Below are 15,885 nucleotides of genomic sequence, written 5' to 3' on the forward strand. Positions count from 1 at the left end.
TCCAGGTGCGACCAACGATTCTCGAGATAGCTTCGTTCATATCAGAAAATTTTTCATAGTAATAGCTAATTTTGGATATAACTCACCCGCAACAGTTCACAGCTGTTTTAAACTTCTTTACTAGGTGTATTTCGACGAGCTGAAGCCGATGGAACCGGAATTTTCCAGGTGCGATCAACGGTTCTCGAGATAGCTTCGTTCATATCAGAAAATTTTTCATAGTAATAGATAATCTTGGATATAACTCACCCGCAACAGTTCACAGCTGTTTCAAACTTCTTTGCTCGGTGTATTTCGACGAGCTGAAGCCGATGGCACCGGAATTTTCCAGGTGCGATCAACGGTTCTCGAGATAGCTTCGTGCATATCAGAAAATTTTTCTTAGTAATAGCTAAACTTGGATATAACTCACCCGCAACAGATCACAGCTGTTTTAAACTTCTGTACTAGGTGTATTTCGATGAGCTGAAGTCGATGGCACCGGAATTTTCCAGGTGCGATCAACGGTTCTCGAGATAGCTTCGTTCATATCAGTAAATTTTTCTTAGTAATAGCTAAACTTGGATATAACTCACCCGCAACAGTTCACAGCTGTTTCAAACTTCTTTACTAGGTGTATTTCGACGAGCTGAAGCCGATGGCAATGGAATTTTCCAGGTGCGATCAACGGCTCTCGAGATAACTTCGTTCATATCAGAAAATTTTTCATAGTAAAAGATAAAGTTGGCTGTAACTCACCCACAACAATTCACAGCCGTTGCTAAACATCTTACTAGGTGTATTTCGTCCTACCGAAGCCGATGAAACAGGAGTTTTTCAGGCGCGATCAACGGTTCTCGAGATAGCTTCGTTCATATCAGAAAATTTTTCTTAGTAATAGCTAAACTTGGATATAACGCACCCACAACGGTTCACAGCTGTTTGAAACGTCTTTGCTCGATGTATTTCGACGAGCTGAAGCCGATGGCACCGGAATTTTCCAGGTGCGATCAACGGTTCTCGAGATAGCTTCGTTCATATCAGAAAATTTTTCTTAGTAATAGCTAAACTTGGATATAACGCACCCACAACGGTTCACAGCTGTTTGAAACGTCTTTGCTCAATGTATTTCGACGAGCTGAAGCCGATGGCACCGGAATTTTCCAGGTGCGATCAACGGTTCTCGAGATAGCTTCGTTCATATCACAAAATTTTTCTTAGTAATAGCTAAACTTGGATATAACTCACCCGCAACAGTTCACAGCTGTTTCAAACTTCTTTACTAGGTGTATTTCGACGAGCTGAAGCCGATGGCACCGGAATTTTCCAGGTGCGACCAACGATTCTCGAGATAGCTTCGTTCATATCAGAAAATTTTTCATAGTAATAGCTAATTTTGGATATAACTCACCCGCAACAGTTCACAGCTGTTTCAAACTTCTTTACTAGGTGTATTTCGACGAGCTGAAGCCGATGGCACCGGAATTTTCCAGGTGCGATCACCGGTTCTCGAGATAGCTTCGTTCATATCAGAAAATTTTTCTTAGTAATAGCTAAACTTGGATATAACTCACCCGCAACAGTTCACAGCTGTTTCAAACTTCTTTGCTCGGTGTATTTCGACGAGCTGAAGCCGATGGCACCGGAATTTTCCAGGTGCGATCAACGGTTCTCGAGATAGCTTCGTTCATATCAGAAAATTTTTCTTAGTAATAGCTAAACTTGGATATAACGCACCCACAACGGTTCACAGCTGTTTGAAACGTCTTTGCTCAATGTATTTCGACGAGCTGAAGCCGATGGCACCGGAATTTTCCAGGTGCGATCAACGGTTCTCGAGATAGCTTCGTTCATATCAGAAAATTTTTCTTAGTAATAGCTAAACTTGGATATAACTCACCCGCAACAGTTCACAGCTGTTTCAAACTTCTTTACTAGGTGTATTTCGACGAGCTGAAGCCGATGGCAATGGAATTTTCCAGGTGCGATCAACGGCTCTCGAGATAACTTCGTTCATATCAGAAAATTTTTCATAGTAAAAGATAAAGTTGGCTGTAACTCACCCACAACAATTCACAGCCGTTGCTAAACATCTTACTAGGTGTATTTCGTCCTACCGAAGCCGATGAAACAGGAGTTTTTCAGGCGCGATCAACGGTTCTCGAGATAGCTTCGTTCATATCAGAAAATTTTTCTTAGTAATAGCTAAACTTGGATATAACGCACCCACAACGGTTCACATCTGTTTGAAACGTCTTTGCTCGATGTATTTCGACGAGCTGAAGCCGATGGCACCGGAATTTTCCAGGTGCGATCAACGGTTCTCGAGATAGCTTCGTTCATATCAGAAAATTTTTCTTAGTAATAGCTAAACTTGGATATAACGCACCCACAACGGTTCACAGCTGTTTGAAACGTCTTTGCTCAATGTATTTCGACGAGCTGAAGCCGATGGCACCGGAATTTTCCAGGTGCGATCAACGGTTCTCGAGATAGCTTCGTTCATATCACAAAATTTTTCTTAGTAATAGCTAAACTTGGATATAACTCACCCGCAACAGTTCACAGCTGTTTCAAACTTCTTTACTAGGTGTATTTCGACGAGCTGAAGCCGATGGCACCGGAATTTTCCAGGTGCGACCAACGATTCTCGAGATAGCTTCGTTCATATCAGAAAATTTTTCATAGTAATAGCTAATTTTGGATATAACTCACCCGCAACAGTTCACAGCTGTTTTAAACTTCTTTACTAGGTGTATTTCGACGAGCTGAAGCCGATGGAACCGGAATTTTCCAGGTGCGATCAACGGTTCTCGAGATAGCTTCGTTCATATCAGAAAATTTTTCATAGTAATAGATAATCTTGGATATAACTCACCCGCAACAGTTCACAGCTGTTTTAAACTTCTTTACTAGGTGTATTTTGACGAGCTGAAGCCGATGGCACCAGAATTTTCCAGGTGCGATCAACGGCTCTCGAGATAACTTCGTTCATATCAGGAAATTTTTCATAGTAAAAGATAAAGTTGGCTGTAACTCACCCACAACAATTCACAGCCGTTGCTAAACATCTTACTAGGTGTATTTCGTCCTACCGAAGCCGATGAAACAGGAGTTTTTCAGGCGCGATCAACGGTTCTTCGGAGAACGTCGACCATAGGGCGAAAGATGTGAATCAACAAACAGCGTCGGATCGGTATAAAAAATGCGTGCGGTACTACAAAATGATGCCATGCAGCCATCGACGGTGTCGTACAGCGTCAAAATGCAAGATTTCAACAAATTTTTCGTCAAAACGTGTTTTTCAGCTGCTGAAACGCACGATTTTCACCAAAACGGATAAGACTGCAATTATTTCCCCGACAAGTGAATGCAGCCGTTTGAAAATTTCCTTCCGGGGGTATTTCGACGAGCTGAAGCCGATGGAACAAAAATTTTAGATGTGCGATCAACGGTTCTCGAGATAACTTCGTTCATATCAGAAAATTTTTCATAGTAATAGCTAATCTTGGATATAACTCACCCGCAACCGTTCACAGCTGTTTTAAACTATTTTACTAGGTGTATTTTGACGAGCTGAAGCCGATGGCACCGGAATTTTCCAGGTGCGATCAACGGTTCTCGAGATATCTTCGTTCATATCAGAAAATTTTTCTTAGTAATAGCTAAACTTGGATATAACGCACCCACAACGGTTCACAGCTGTTTGAAACGTCTTTGCTCGATGTATTTCGACGAGCTGAAGCCGATGGCACCGGAATTTTCCAGGTGCGATCAACGGTTCTCGAGATAGCTTCGTTCATATCAGAAAATTTTTCTTAGTAATAGCTAAACTTGGATATAACGCACCCACAACGGTTCACAGCTGTTTGAAACGTCTTTGCTCAATGTATTTCGACGAGCTGAAGCCGATGGCACCGGAATGTTCCAGGTGCGATCAACGGTTCTCGAGATAGCTTCGTTCATATCACAAAATTTTTCTTAGTAATAGCTAAACTTGGATATAACTCACCCGCAACAGTTCACAGCTGTTTCAAACTTCTGTACTAGGTGTATTTCGATGAGCTGAAGCCGATGGCACCGGAATTTTCCAGGTGCGACCAACGGTTCTCGAGATAGTTTCGTTCATATCAGAAAATTTTTCATAGTAATAGCTAATCTTGGATATAACTCACCCGCAACAGTTCACAGCTGTTTCAAACTTCTTTGCTCGGTGTATTTCGACGAGCTGAAGCCGATGGAACCGGAATTTTCCAGGTGCGATCAACGGTTCTCGAGATAGCTTCGTTCATATCAGAAAATTTTTCATAGTAATAGATAATCTTGGATATAACTCACCCGCAACAGTTCACAGCTGTTTTAAACTTCTTTACTAGGTGTATTTTGACGAGCTGAAGCCGATGGCACCAGAATTTTCCAGGTGCGATCAACGGCTCTCGAGATAACTTCGTTCATATCAGGAAATTTTTCATAGTAAAAGATAAAGTTGGCTGTAACTCACCCACAACAATTCACAGCCGTTGCTAAACATCTTACTAGGTGTATTTTGTCCTACCGAAGCCGATGAAACAGGAGTTTTTCAGGCGCGATCAACGGTTCTTCGGAGAACGTCGACCATAGGGCGAAAGATGTGAATCAACAAACAGCGTCGGATCGGTATAAAAAATGCGTGCGGTACTACAAAATGATGCCATGCAGCCATCGACGGTGTCGTACAGCGTCAAAATGCAAGATTTCAACAAATTTTTCGTCAAAACGTGTTTTTCAGCTGCTGAAACGCACGATTTTCACCAAAACGGATAAGACTGCAATTATTTCCCCGACAAGTGAATGCAGCCGTTTGAAAATTTCCTTCCGGGGGTATTTCGACGAGCTGAAGCCGATGGAACAAAAATTTTAGATGTGCGATCAACGGTTCTCGAGATAACTTCGTTCATATCAGAAAATTTTTCATAGTAATAGCTAATCTTGGATATAACTCACCCGCAACCGTTCACAGCTGTTTTAAACTTCTTTACTAGGTGTATTTCGATGAGCTGAAGCCGATGGCACCGGAATTTTCGAGGTGCGATCAACGGTTCTCGAGATAGCTTCGTTCATATCAGAAAATTTTTCTTAGTAATAGCTAAACTTGGATATAACGCACCCACAACGGTTCACAGCTGTTTGAAACGTCTTTGCTCAATGTATTTCGACGAGCTGAAGCCGATGGCACCGGAATTTTCCAGGTGCGATCAACGGTTCTCGAGATAGCTTCGTTCATATCAGAAAATTTTTCTTAGTAATAGCTAAACTTGGATATAACGCACCCACAACGGTTCACAGCTGTTTGAAACGTCTTTGCTCGATGTATTTCGACGAGCTGAAGCCGATGGCACCGGAATTTTCCAGGTGCGATCAACGGTTCTCGAGATAGCTTCGTTCATATCAGAAAATTTTTCTTAGTAATAGCTAAACTTGGATATAACTCACCCGCAACAGTTCACAGCTGTTTCAAACTTCTGTACTAGGTGTATTTCGATGAGCTGAAGCCGATGGCACCGGAATTTTCGAGGTGCGATCAACGGTTCTCGAGATAGCTTCGTTCATATCAGAAAATTTTTCTTAGTAATAGCTAAACTTGGATATAACGCACCCACAACGGTTCACAGCTGTTTGAAACGTCTTTGCTCAATGTATTTCGACGAGCTGAAGCCGATGGCACCGGAATTTTCCAGGTGCGATCAACGGTTCTCGAGATAGCTTCGTTCATATCAGAAAATTTTGCTTAGTAATAGCTAAACTTGGATATAACGCACCCACAACGGTTCACAGCTGTTTGAAACGTCTTTGCTCGATGTATTTCGACGAGCTGAAGCCGATGGCACCGGAATTTTCCAGGTGCGACCAACGGTTCTCGAGATAGTTTCGTTCATATCAGAAAATTTTTCATAGTAATAGCTAATTTTGGATATAACTCACCCGGAACAGTTCACAGCTGTTTGAAACGTCTTTGCTCAATGTATTTCGACGAGCTGAAGCCGATGGCACCGGAATTTTCCAGGTGCGATCAACGGTTCTCGAGATAGCTTCGTTCATATCAGAAAATTTTTCTTAGTAATAGCTAAACTTGGATATAACGCACCCACAACGGTTCACAGCTGTTTGAGACGTCTTTGCTCGATGTATTTCGACGAGCTGAAGCCGATGGCACCGGAATTTTCCAGGTGCGATCAACGGTTCTCGAGATAGCTTCGTTCATATCACAAAATTTTTCTTAGTAATAGCTAAACTTGGATATAACTCACCCGCAACAGTTCACAGCTGTTTCAAACTTCTTTACTAGGTGTATTTCGACGAGCTGAAGCCGATGGCACCGGAATTTTCCAGGTGCGACCAACGGTTCTCGAGATAGCTTCGTTCATATCAGAAAATTTTTCATAGTAATAGCTAATTTTGGATATAACTCACCCGCAACAGTTCACAGCTGTTTTAAACTTCTTTACTAGGTGTATTTCGACGAGCTGAAGCCGATGGAACCGGAATTTTCCAGGTGCGATCAACGGATCTCGAGATAGCTTCGTTCATATCAGAAAATTTTTCATAGTAATAGATAATCTTGGATATAACTCACCCGCAACAGTTCACAGCTGTTTTAAACTTCTTTACTAGGTGTATTTTGACGAGCTGAAGCCGATGGCACCAGAATTTTCCAGGTGCGATCAACGGCTCTCGAGATAACTTCCTTCATATCAGGAAATTTTTCATAGTAAAAGATAAAGTTGGCTGTAACTCACCCACAACAATTCACAGCCGTTGCTAAACATCTTACTAGGTGTATTTCGTCCTACCGAAGCCGATGAAACAGGAGTTTTTCAGGCGCGATCAACGGTTCTTCGGAGAACGTCGACCATAGGGCGAAAGATGTGAATCAACAAACAGCGTCGGATCGGTATAAAAAATGCGTGCGGTACTACAAAATGATGCCCTGCAGCCATCGACGGTGTCGTACAGCGTCAAAATGCAAGATTTCAACAAATTTTTCGTCAAAACGTGTTTTTCAGCTGCTGAAACGCACGATTTTCACCAAAACGGATAAGACTGCAATTATTTCCCCGACAAGTGAATGCAGCCGTTTGAAAATTTCCTTCCGGGGGTATTTCGACGAGCTGAAGCCGATGGAACAAAAATTTTAGATGTGCGATCAACGGTTCTCGAGATAACTTCGTTCATATCAGAAAATTTTTCATAGTAATAGCTAATCTTGGATATAACTCACCCGCAACCGTTCACAGCTGTTTTAAACTTCTTTACTAGGTGTATTTTGACGAGCTGAAGCCGATGGCACCGGAATTTTCCAGGTGCGATCAACGGTTCTCGAGATATCTTCGTTCATATCAGAAAATTTTTCTTAGTAATAGCTAAACTTGGATATAACGCACCCACAACGGTTCACAGCTGTTTGAAACGTCTTTGCTCGATGTATTTCGACGAGCTGAAGCCGATGGCACCGGAATTTTCCAGGTGCGATCAACGGTTCTCGAGATAGCTTCGTTCATATCAGAAAATTTTTCATAGTAAAAGATAAAGTTGGCTGTAACTCACCCACAACAATTCACAGCCGTTGCTAAACATCTTACTAGGTGTATTTCGACGAGCTGAAGCCGATGGCACCGGAATTTTCCAGGTGCGATCAACGGTTCTCGAGATAGCTTCGTTCATATCAGAAAATTTTTCTTAGTAATAGCTAAACTTGGATATAACGCACCCACAACGGTTTACAGCTGTTTGAAACGTCTTTGCTCGATGTATTTCGACGAGCTGAAGCCGATGGCACCGGAATTTTCCAGGTGCGATCAACGGTTCTCGAGATAGCTTCGTTCATATCACAAAATTTTTCTTAGTAATAGCTAAACTTGGATATAACTCACCCGCAACAGTTCACAGCTGTTTCAAACTTCTTTACTAGGTGTATTTCGACGAGCTGAAGCCGATGGCACCGGAATTTTCCAGGTGCGATCAACGGTTCTCGAGATAGCTTCGTTCATATCAGAAAATTTTTCATAGTAATAGATAATCTTGGATATAACTCACCCGCAACAGTTCACAGCTGTTTTAAACTTCTTTACTAGGTGTATTTCGACGAGCTGAAGCCGATGGCACCGGAATTTTCCAGGTGCGATCAACGGTTCTCCAGATAGCTTCGTTCATATCAAAAAATTTTTCTTAGTAATAGCTAAACTTGGATATAACACACCCGCAACAGTTCACAGCTGTTTCAAACGTCGTTACTAGGTGTATTTCGACGAGCTGAAGCCGATGGAACAAAAATTTTAGATGTGCGATCAACGGTTCTCGAGATAACTTCGTTCATATCAGAAAATTTTTCATAGTAAAAGATAAAGTTGGCTGTAACTCACCCACAACAATTCACAGCCGTTGCTAAACATCTTACTAGGTGTATTTCGTCCTACCGAAGCCGATGAAACAGGAGTTTTTCAGGCGCGATCAACGGTTCTTCGGAGAACGTCGACCATAGGGCGAAAGATGTGAATCAACAAACAGCGTCGGATCGGTATAAAAAATGCGTGCGGTACTACAAAATGATGCCATGCAGCCATCGACGGTGTCGTACAGCGTCAAAATGCAAGATTTCAACAAATTTTTCGTCAAAACGTGTTTTTCAGCTGCTGAAACGCACGAATTTCACCAAAACGGATAATACTGCAATTATTTCCCCGACAAGGGAATGCAGCCGTTTGAAAATTTCCTTCCGGGGGTATTTCGACGAGCTGAAGCCGATGGAACAAAAATTTTAGATGTGCGATCAACGGTTCTCGAGATAACGTCGTTCATATCAGAAAATTTTTCATAGTAATAGCTAATCTTGGATATAACTCACCCGCAACAGTTCACAGCTGTTTTAAACTTCTTTATTAGGTGTATGCCCACGAGCTGAAGCCGATGGCACCGGAATTTTCCAGGTGCGATCACCGGTTCTCGAGATAGCTTCGTTCATATCAGAAAATTTTTCTTAGTAATAGCTAAACTTGGATATAACTCACCCGCAACAGTTCACAGCTGTTTCAAACTTCTTTGCTCGGTGTATTTCGACGAGCTGAAGCCGATGGCACCGGAATTTTCCAGGTGCTATCAACGGTTCTCGAGATAGCTTCGTTCATATCAGAAAATTTTTCTTAGTAATAGCTAAACTTGGATATAACTCACCCGCAACAGTTCACAGCTGTTTCAAACTTCTTTGCTCGGTGTATTTCGACGAGCTGAAGCCGATGGCACCGGAATTTTCCAGGTGCGATCAACGGTTCTCGAGATAGCTTCGTGCATATCAGAAAATTTTTCTTAGTAATAGCTAAACTTGGATATAACTCACCCGCAACAGATCACAGCTGTTTTAAACTTCTGTACTAGGTGTATTTCGATGAGCTGAAGTCGATGGCACCGGAATTTTCCAGGTGCGATCAACGGTTCTCGAGATAACTTCGTTCATATCAGAAAATTTTTCATAGTAATAGCTAATCTTGGATATAACTCACCCGCAACCGTTCACAGCTGTTTTAAACTTCTTTACTAGGTGTATTTTGACGAGCTGAAGCCGATGGCACCGGAATTTTCCAGGTGCGATCAACGGTTCTCGAGATATCTTCGTTCATATCAGAAAATTTTTCTTAGTAATAGCTAAACTTGGATATAACGCACCCACAACGGTTCACAGCTGTTTGAAACGTCTTTGCTCGATGTATTTCGACGAGCTGAAGCCGATGGCACCGGAATTTTCCAGGTGCGATCAACGGTTCTCGAGATAGCTTCGTTCATATCAGAAAATTTTTCATAGTAAAAGATAAAGTTGGCTGTAACTCACCCACAACAATTCACAGCCGTTGCTGAACATCTTACTAGGTGTATTTCGACGAGCTGAAGCCGATGGCACCGGAATTTTCCAGGTGCGATCAACGGTTCTCGAGATAGCTTCGTTCATATCAGAAAATTTTTCTTAGTAATAGCTAAACTTGGATATAACGCACCCACAACGGTTCACAGCTGTTTGAAACGTCTTTGCTCGATGTATTTCGACGAGCTGAAGCCGATGGCACCGGAATTTTCCAGGTGCGATCAACGGTTCTCGAGATAGCTTCGTTCATATCACAAAATTTTTCTTAGTAATAGCTAAACTTGGATATAACTCACCCGCAACAGTTCACAGCTGTTTCAAACTTCTTTTCTAGGTGTATTTCGACGAGCTGAAGCCGATGGCACCGGAATTTTCCAGGTGCGATCAACGGTTCTCGAGATAGCTTCGTTCATATCAGAAAATTTTTCATAGTAATAGATAATCTTGGATATAACTCACCCGCAACAGTTCACAGCTGTTTTAAACTTCTTTACTAGGTGTATTTCGACGAGCTGAAGCCGATGGCACCGGAATTTTCCAGGTGCGATCAACGGTTCTCCAGATAGCTTCGTTCATATCAAAAAATTTTTCTTAGTAATAGCTAAACTTGGATATAACTCACCCGCAACAGATCACAGCTGTTTTAAACTTCTGTACTAGGTGTATTTCGATGAGCTGAAGTCGATGGCACCGGAATTTTCCAGGTGCGATCAACGGTTCTCGAGATAGCTTCGTTCATATCAGTAAATTGTTCTTAGTAATAGCTAAACTTGGATATAACTCACCCGCAACAGTTCACAGCTGTTTCAAACTTCTTTACTAGGTGTATTTCGACGAGCTGAAGCCGATGGCACCGGAATTTTCCAGGTGCGATCACCGGTTCTCGAGATAGCTTCGTTCATATCAGAAAATTTTTCTTAGTAATAGCTAAACTTGGATATAACTCACCCGCAACAGTTCACAGCTGTTTCAAACTTCTTTGCTCGGTGTATTTCGACGAGCTGAAGCCGATGGCACCGGAATTTTCCAGGTGCGATCAACGGTTCTCGAGATAGCTTCGTTCATATCAGAAAATTTTTCTTAGTAATAGCTAAACTTGGATATAACGCACCCACAACGGTTCACAGCTGTTTGAAACGTCTTTGCTCAATGTATTTCGACGAGCTGAAGCCGATGGCACCGGAATTTTCCAGGTGCGATCAACGGTTCTCGAGATAGCTTCGTTCATATCAGAAAATTTTTCTTAGTAATAGCTAAACTTGGATATAACTCACCCGCAACAGTTCACAGCTGTTTCAAACTTCTTTACTAGGTGTATTTCGACGAGCTGAAGCCGATGGCAATGGAATTTTCCAGGTGCGATCAACGGCTCTCGAGATAACTTCGTTCATATCAGAAAATTTTTCATAGTAAAAGATAAAGTTGGCTGTAACTCACCCACAACAATTCACAGCCGTTGCTAAACATCTTACTAGGTGTATTTCGTCCTACCGAAGCCGATGAAACAGGAGTTTTTCAGGCGCGATCAACGGTTCTCGAGATAGCTTCGTTCATATCAGAAAATTTTTCTTAGTAATAGCTAAACTTGGATATAACTCGCCGGAACAGTTCACAGCTGTTTTAAACTTCTTTACTAGGTGTATTTCGACGAGCTGAAGCCGATGGCACCGGAATTTTCCAGGTGCGATCAACGGTTCTCGAGATAACTTCGTTCATATCAGAAAATTTTTCATAGTAATAGCTAATCTTGGATATAACTCACCCGCAACAGTTCACAGCTGTTTCAAACTTCTTTGCTCGATGTATTTCGACGAGCTGAAGCCGATGGCACCGGAATTTTCCCGGTGCGATCAACGGTTCTCGAGATAGCTTCGTTCATACCACAAAATTTTTCTTAGTAATAGCTAAACTTGGATATAACTCACCCGCAACAGTTCACAGCCGATGGAACAACAATTTTAGATGTGCGATCAACGGTTCTCGAGATAACTTCGTTCATATCAGAAAATTTTTCATAGTAAAAGATAAAGTTGGCTGTAACGCACCCACAACAATTCACAGCCGTTGCTAAACATCTTACTAGGTGTATTTCGTCCTACCGAAGCCGATGAAACAGGAGTTTTTCAGGCGCGATCAACGGTTCTTCGGAGAACGTCGACCATAGGGCGAAAGATGTGAATCAACAAACAGCGTCGGATCGGTATAAAAAATGCGTGCGGTACTACAAAATGATGCCATGCAGCCATCGACGGTGTCGTACAGCGTCAAAATGCAAGTTTTCAACAAATTTTTCGTCAAAACGTGTTTTTCAGCTGCTGAAACGCACGAATTTCACCAAAACGGATAATACTGCAATTATTTCCCCGACAAGTGAATGCAGCCGTTTGAAAATTTCCTTCCGGGGGTATTTCGACGAGCTGAAGCCGATGGAACAAAAATTTTAGATGTGCGATCAACGGTTCTCGAGATAACGTCGTTCATATCAGAAAATTTTTCATAGTAATAGCTAATCTTGGATATAACTCACCCGCAACAGTTCACAGCTGTTTTAAACTTCTTTACTAGGTGTATGCCGACGAGCTGAAGCCGATGGCACCGGAATTTTCCAGGTGCGATCACCGGTTCTCGAGATAGCTTCGTTCATATCAGAAAATTTTTCATAGTAATAGCTAATCTTGGATATAACTCACCCGCAACAGTTCACAGCTGTTTTAAACTTCTTTACTAGGTGTATTTTGACGAGCTGAAGCCGATGGCACCGGAATTTTCCATGTGCGATCAACGGTTCTCGAGATAGCTTCGTTCATATCAGAAAATTTTTCTTAGTAATAGCTAAACTTGGATATAACGCACCCACAACGGTTCACAGCTGTTTGAAACGTCTTTGCTCGATGTATTTCGACGAGCTGAAGCTGATGGCACCGGAATTTTCCAGGTGCGATCAACGGTTCTCGAGATAGCTTCGTTCATATCAGAAAATTTTTCTTAGTAATAGCTAAACTTGGATATAACGCACCCACAACGGTTCACAGCTGTTTGAAACGTCTTTGCTCGATGTATTTCGACGAGCTGAAGCCGATGGCACCGGAATTTTCCCGGTGCGATCAACGGTTCTCGAGATAGCTTCGTTCATACCACAAAATTTTTCTTAGTAATAGCTAAACTTGGATATAACTCACCCGCAACAGTTCACAGCTGTTTCAAACTTCTTTACTAGGTGTATTTCGACGACCTGAAGCCGATGGCACCGGAATTTTCCAGGTGCGATCAACGGTTCTCGAGATAGCTTCGTTCATATCAGAAAATTTTTCATAGTAATAGATAATCTTGGATATAACTCACCCGCAACAGTTCACAGCTGTTTTAAACTTCTTTACTAGGTGTATTTTGACGAGCTGAAGCCCATGGCACCGGAATTTTCCAGGTGCGATCAACGGTTCTCGAGATAGCTTCGTTCATATCAGAAAATGTTTCTTAGTAATAGCTAAACTTGGATATAACGCACCCACAACGGTTCACAGCTGTTTGAAACGTCTTTGCTCAATGTATTTCGACGAGCTGAAGCCGATGGCACCGGAATTTTCCAGGTGCGATCAACGGTTCTCGAGATAGCTTCGTTCATATCACAAAATTTTTCTTAGTAATAGCTAAACTTGGATATAACTCACCCGCAACAGTTCACAACTGTTTTAAACTTCTTTACTAGGTGTATTTTGACGAGCTGAAGCCGATGGCACCGGAATTTTCCAGGTGCGATCAACGGTTCTCGAGATAGCTTCGTTCATATCAGAAAATTTTTCTTAGTAATAGCTAAACTTGGATATAACGAACCCACAACGGTTCACAGCTGTTTGAAACGTCTTTGCTCGATGTATTTCGACGAGCTGAAGCCGATGGCACCGGAATTTTCCAGGTGCGATCAACGGTTCTCGAGATAGCTTCGTTCATATCACAAAATTTTTCTTAGTAATAGCTAAACTTGGATATAACTCACCCGCAACAGTTCACAGCTGTTTCAAACTTCTTTACTAGGTGTATTTCGACGAGCTGAAGCCGATGGCACCGGAATTTTCCAGGTGCGACCAACGGTTCTCGAGATAGCTTCGTTCATATCAGAAAATTTTTCATAGTAATAGCTAATTTTGGATATAACTCACCCGCAACAGTTCACAGCTGTTTTAAACTTCTTTACTAGGTGTATTTCGACGAGCTGAAGCCGATGGAACCGGAATTTTCCAGGTGCGATCAACGGTTCTCGAGATAGCTTCGTTCATATCAGAAAATTTTTCATAGTAATAGATAATCTTGGATATAACTCACCCGCAACAGTTCACAGCTGTTTTAAACTTCTTTACTAGGTGTATTTTGACGAGCTGAAGCCGATGGCACCAGAATTTTCCAGGTGCGATCAACGGCTCTCGAGATAACTTCCTTCATATCAGGAAATTTTTCATAGTAAAAGATAAAGTTGGCTGTAACTCACCCACAACAATTCACAGCCGTTGCTAAACATCTTACTAGGTGTATTTCGTCCTACCGAAGCCGATGAAACAGGAGTTTTTCAGGCGCGATCAACGGTTCTTCGGAGAACGTCGACCATAGGGCGAAAGATGTGAATCAACAAACAGCGTCGGATCGGTATAAAAAATGCGTGCGGTACTACAAAATGATGCCATGCAGCCATCGACGGTGTCGTACAGCGTCAAAATGCAAGATTTCAACAAATTTTTCGTCAAAACGTGTTTTTCAGCTGCTGAAACGCACGATTTTCACCAAAACGGATAAGACTGCAATTATTTCCCCGACAAGTGAATGCAGCCGTTTGAAAATTTCCTTCCGGGGGTATTTCGACGAGCTGAAGCCAATGGAACAAAAATTTTAGATGTGCGATCAACGGTTCTCGAGATAACTTCGTTCATATCAGAAAATTTTTCATAGTAATAGCTAATCTTGGATATAACTCACCCGCAACCGTTCACAGCTGTTTTAAACTTCTTTACTAGGTGTATTTTGACGAGCTGAAGCCGATGGCACCGGAATTTTCCAGGTGCGATCAACGGTTCAGGAGATATCTTCGTTCATATCAGAAAATTTTTCTTAGTAATAGCTAAACTTGGATATAACGCACCCACAACGGTTCACAGCTGTTTGAAACGTCTTTGCTCGATGTATTTCGACGAGCTGAAGCCGATGGCACCGGAATTTTCCAGGTGCGATCAACGGTTCTCGAGATAGCTTCGTTCATATCAGAAAATTTTTCATAGTAAAAGATAAAGTTGGCTGTAACTCACCCACAACAATTCACAGCCGTTGCTAAACATCTTACTAGGTGTATTTCGACGAGCTGAAGCCGATGGCACCGGAATTTTCCAGGTGCGATCAACGGTTCTCGAGATAGCTTCGTTCATATCAGAAAATTTTTCTTAGTAATAGCTAAACTTGGATATAACGCACCCACAACGGTTCACAGCTGTTTGAAACGTCTTTGCTCGATGTATTTCGACGAGCTGAAGCCGATGGCACCGGAATTTTCCAGGTGCGATCAACGGTTCTCGAGATAGCTTCGTTCATATCACAAAATTTTTCTTAGTAATAGCTAAACTTGGATATAACTCACCCGCAACAGTTCACAGCTGTTTCAAACTTCTTTACTAGGTGTATTTCGACGAGCTGAAGCCGATGGCACCGGAATTTTCCAGGTGCGATCAACGGTTCTCGAGATAGCTTCGTTCATATCAGAAAATTTTTCATAGTAATAGATAATCTTGGATATAACTCACCCGCAACAGTTCACAGCTGTTTTAAACTTCTTTACTAGGTGTATTTCGACGAGCTGAAGCCGATGGCACCGGAATTTTCCAGGTGCGATCAACGGTTCTCCAGATAGCTTCGTTCATATCAAAAAATTTTTCTTAGTAATAGCTAAACTTGGATATAACACACCCGCAACAGTTCACAGCTGTTTCAAACGTCGTTACTAGGTGTATTTCGACGAGCTGAAGCCGATGGAACAAAAA

Source organism: Diachasmimorpha longicaudata, unplaced genomic scaffold (genome assembly GCF_034640455.1).
Source record: "Diachasmimorpha longicaudata isolate KC_UGA_2023 unplaced genomic scaffold, iyDiaLong2 ctg00000075.1, whole genome shotgun sequence".
Taxonomy (NCBI): domain Eukaryota; kingdom Metazoa; phylum Arthropoda; class Insecta; order Hymenoptera; family Braconidae; genus Diachasmimorpha; species Diachasmimorpha longicaudata.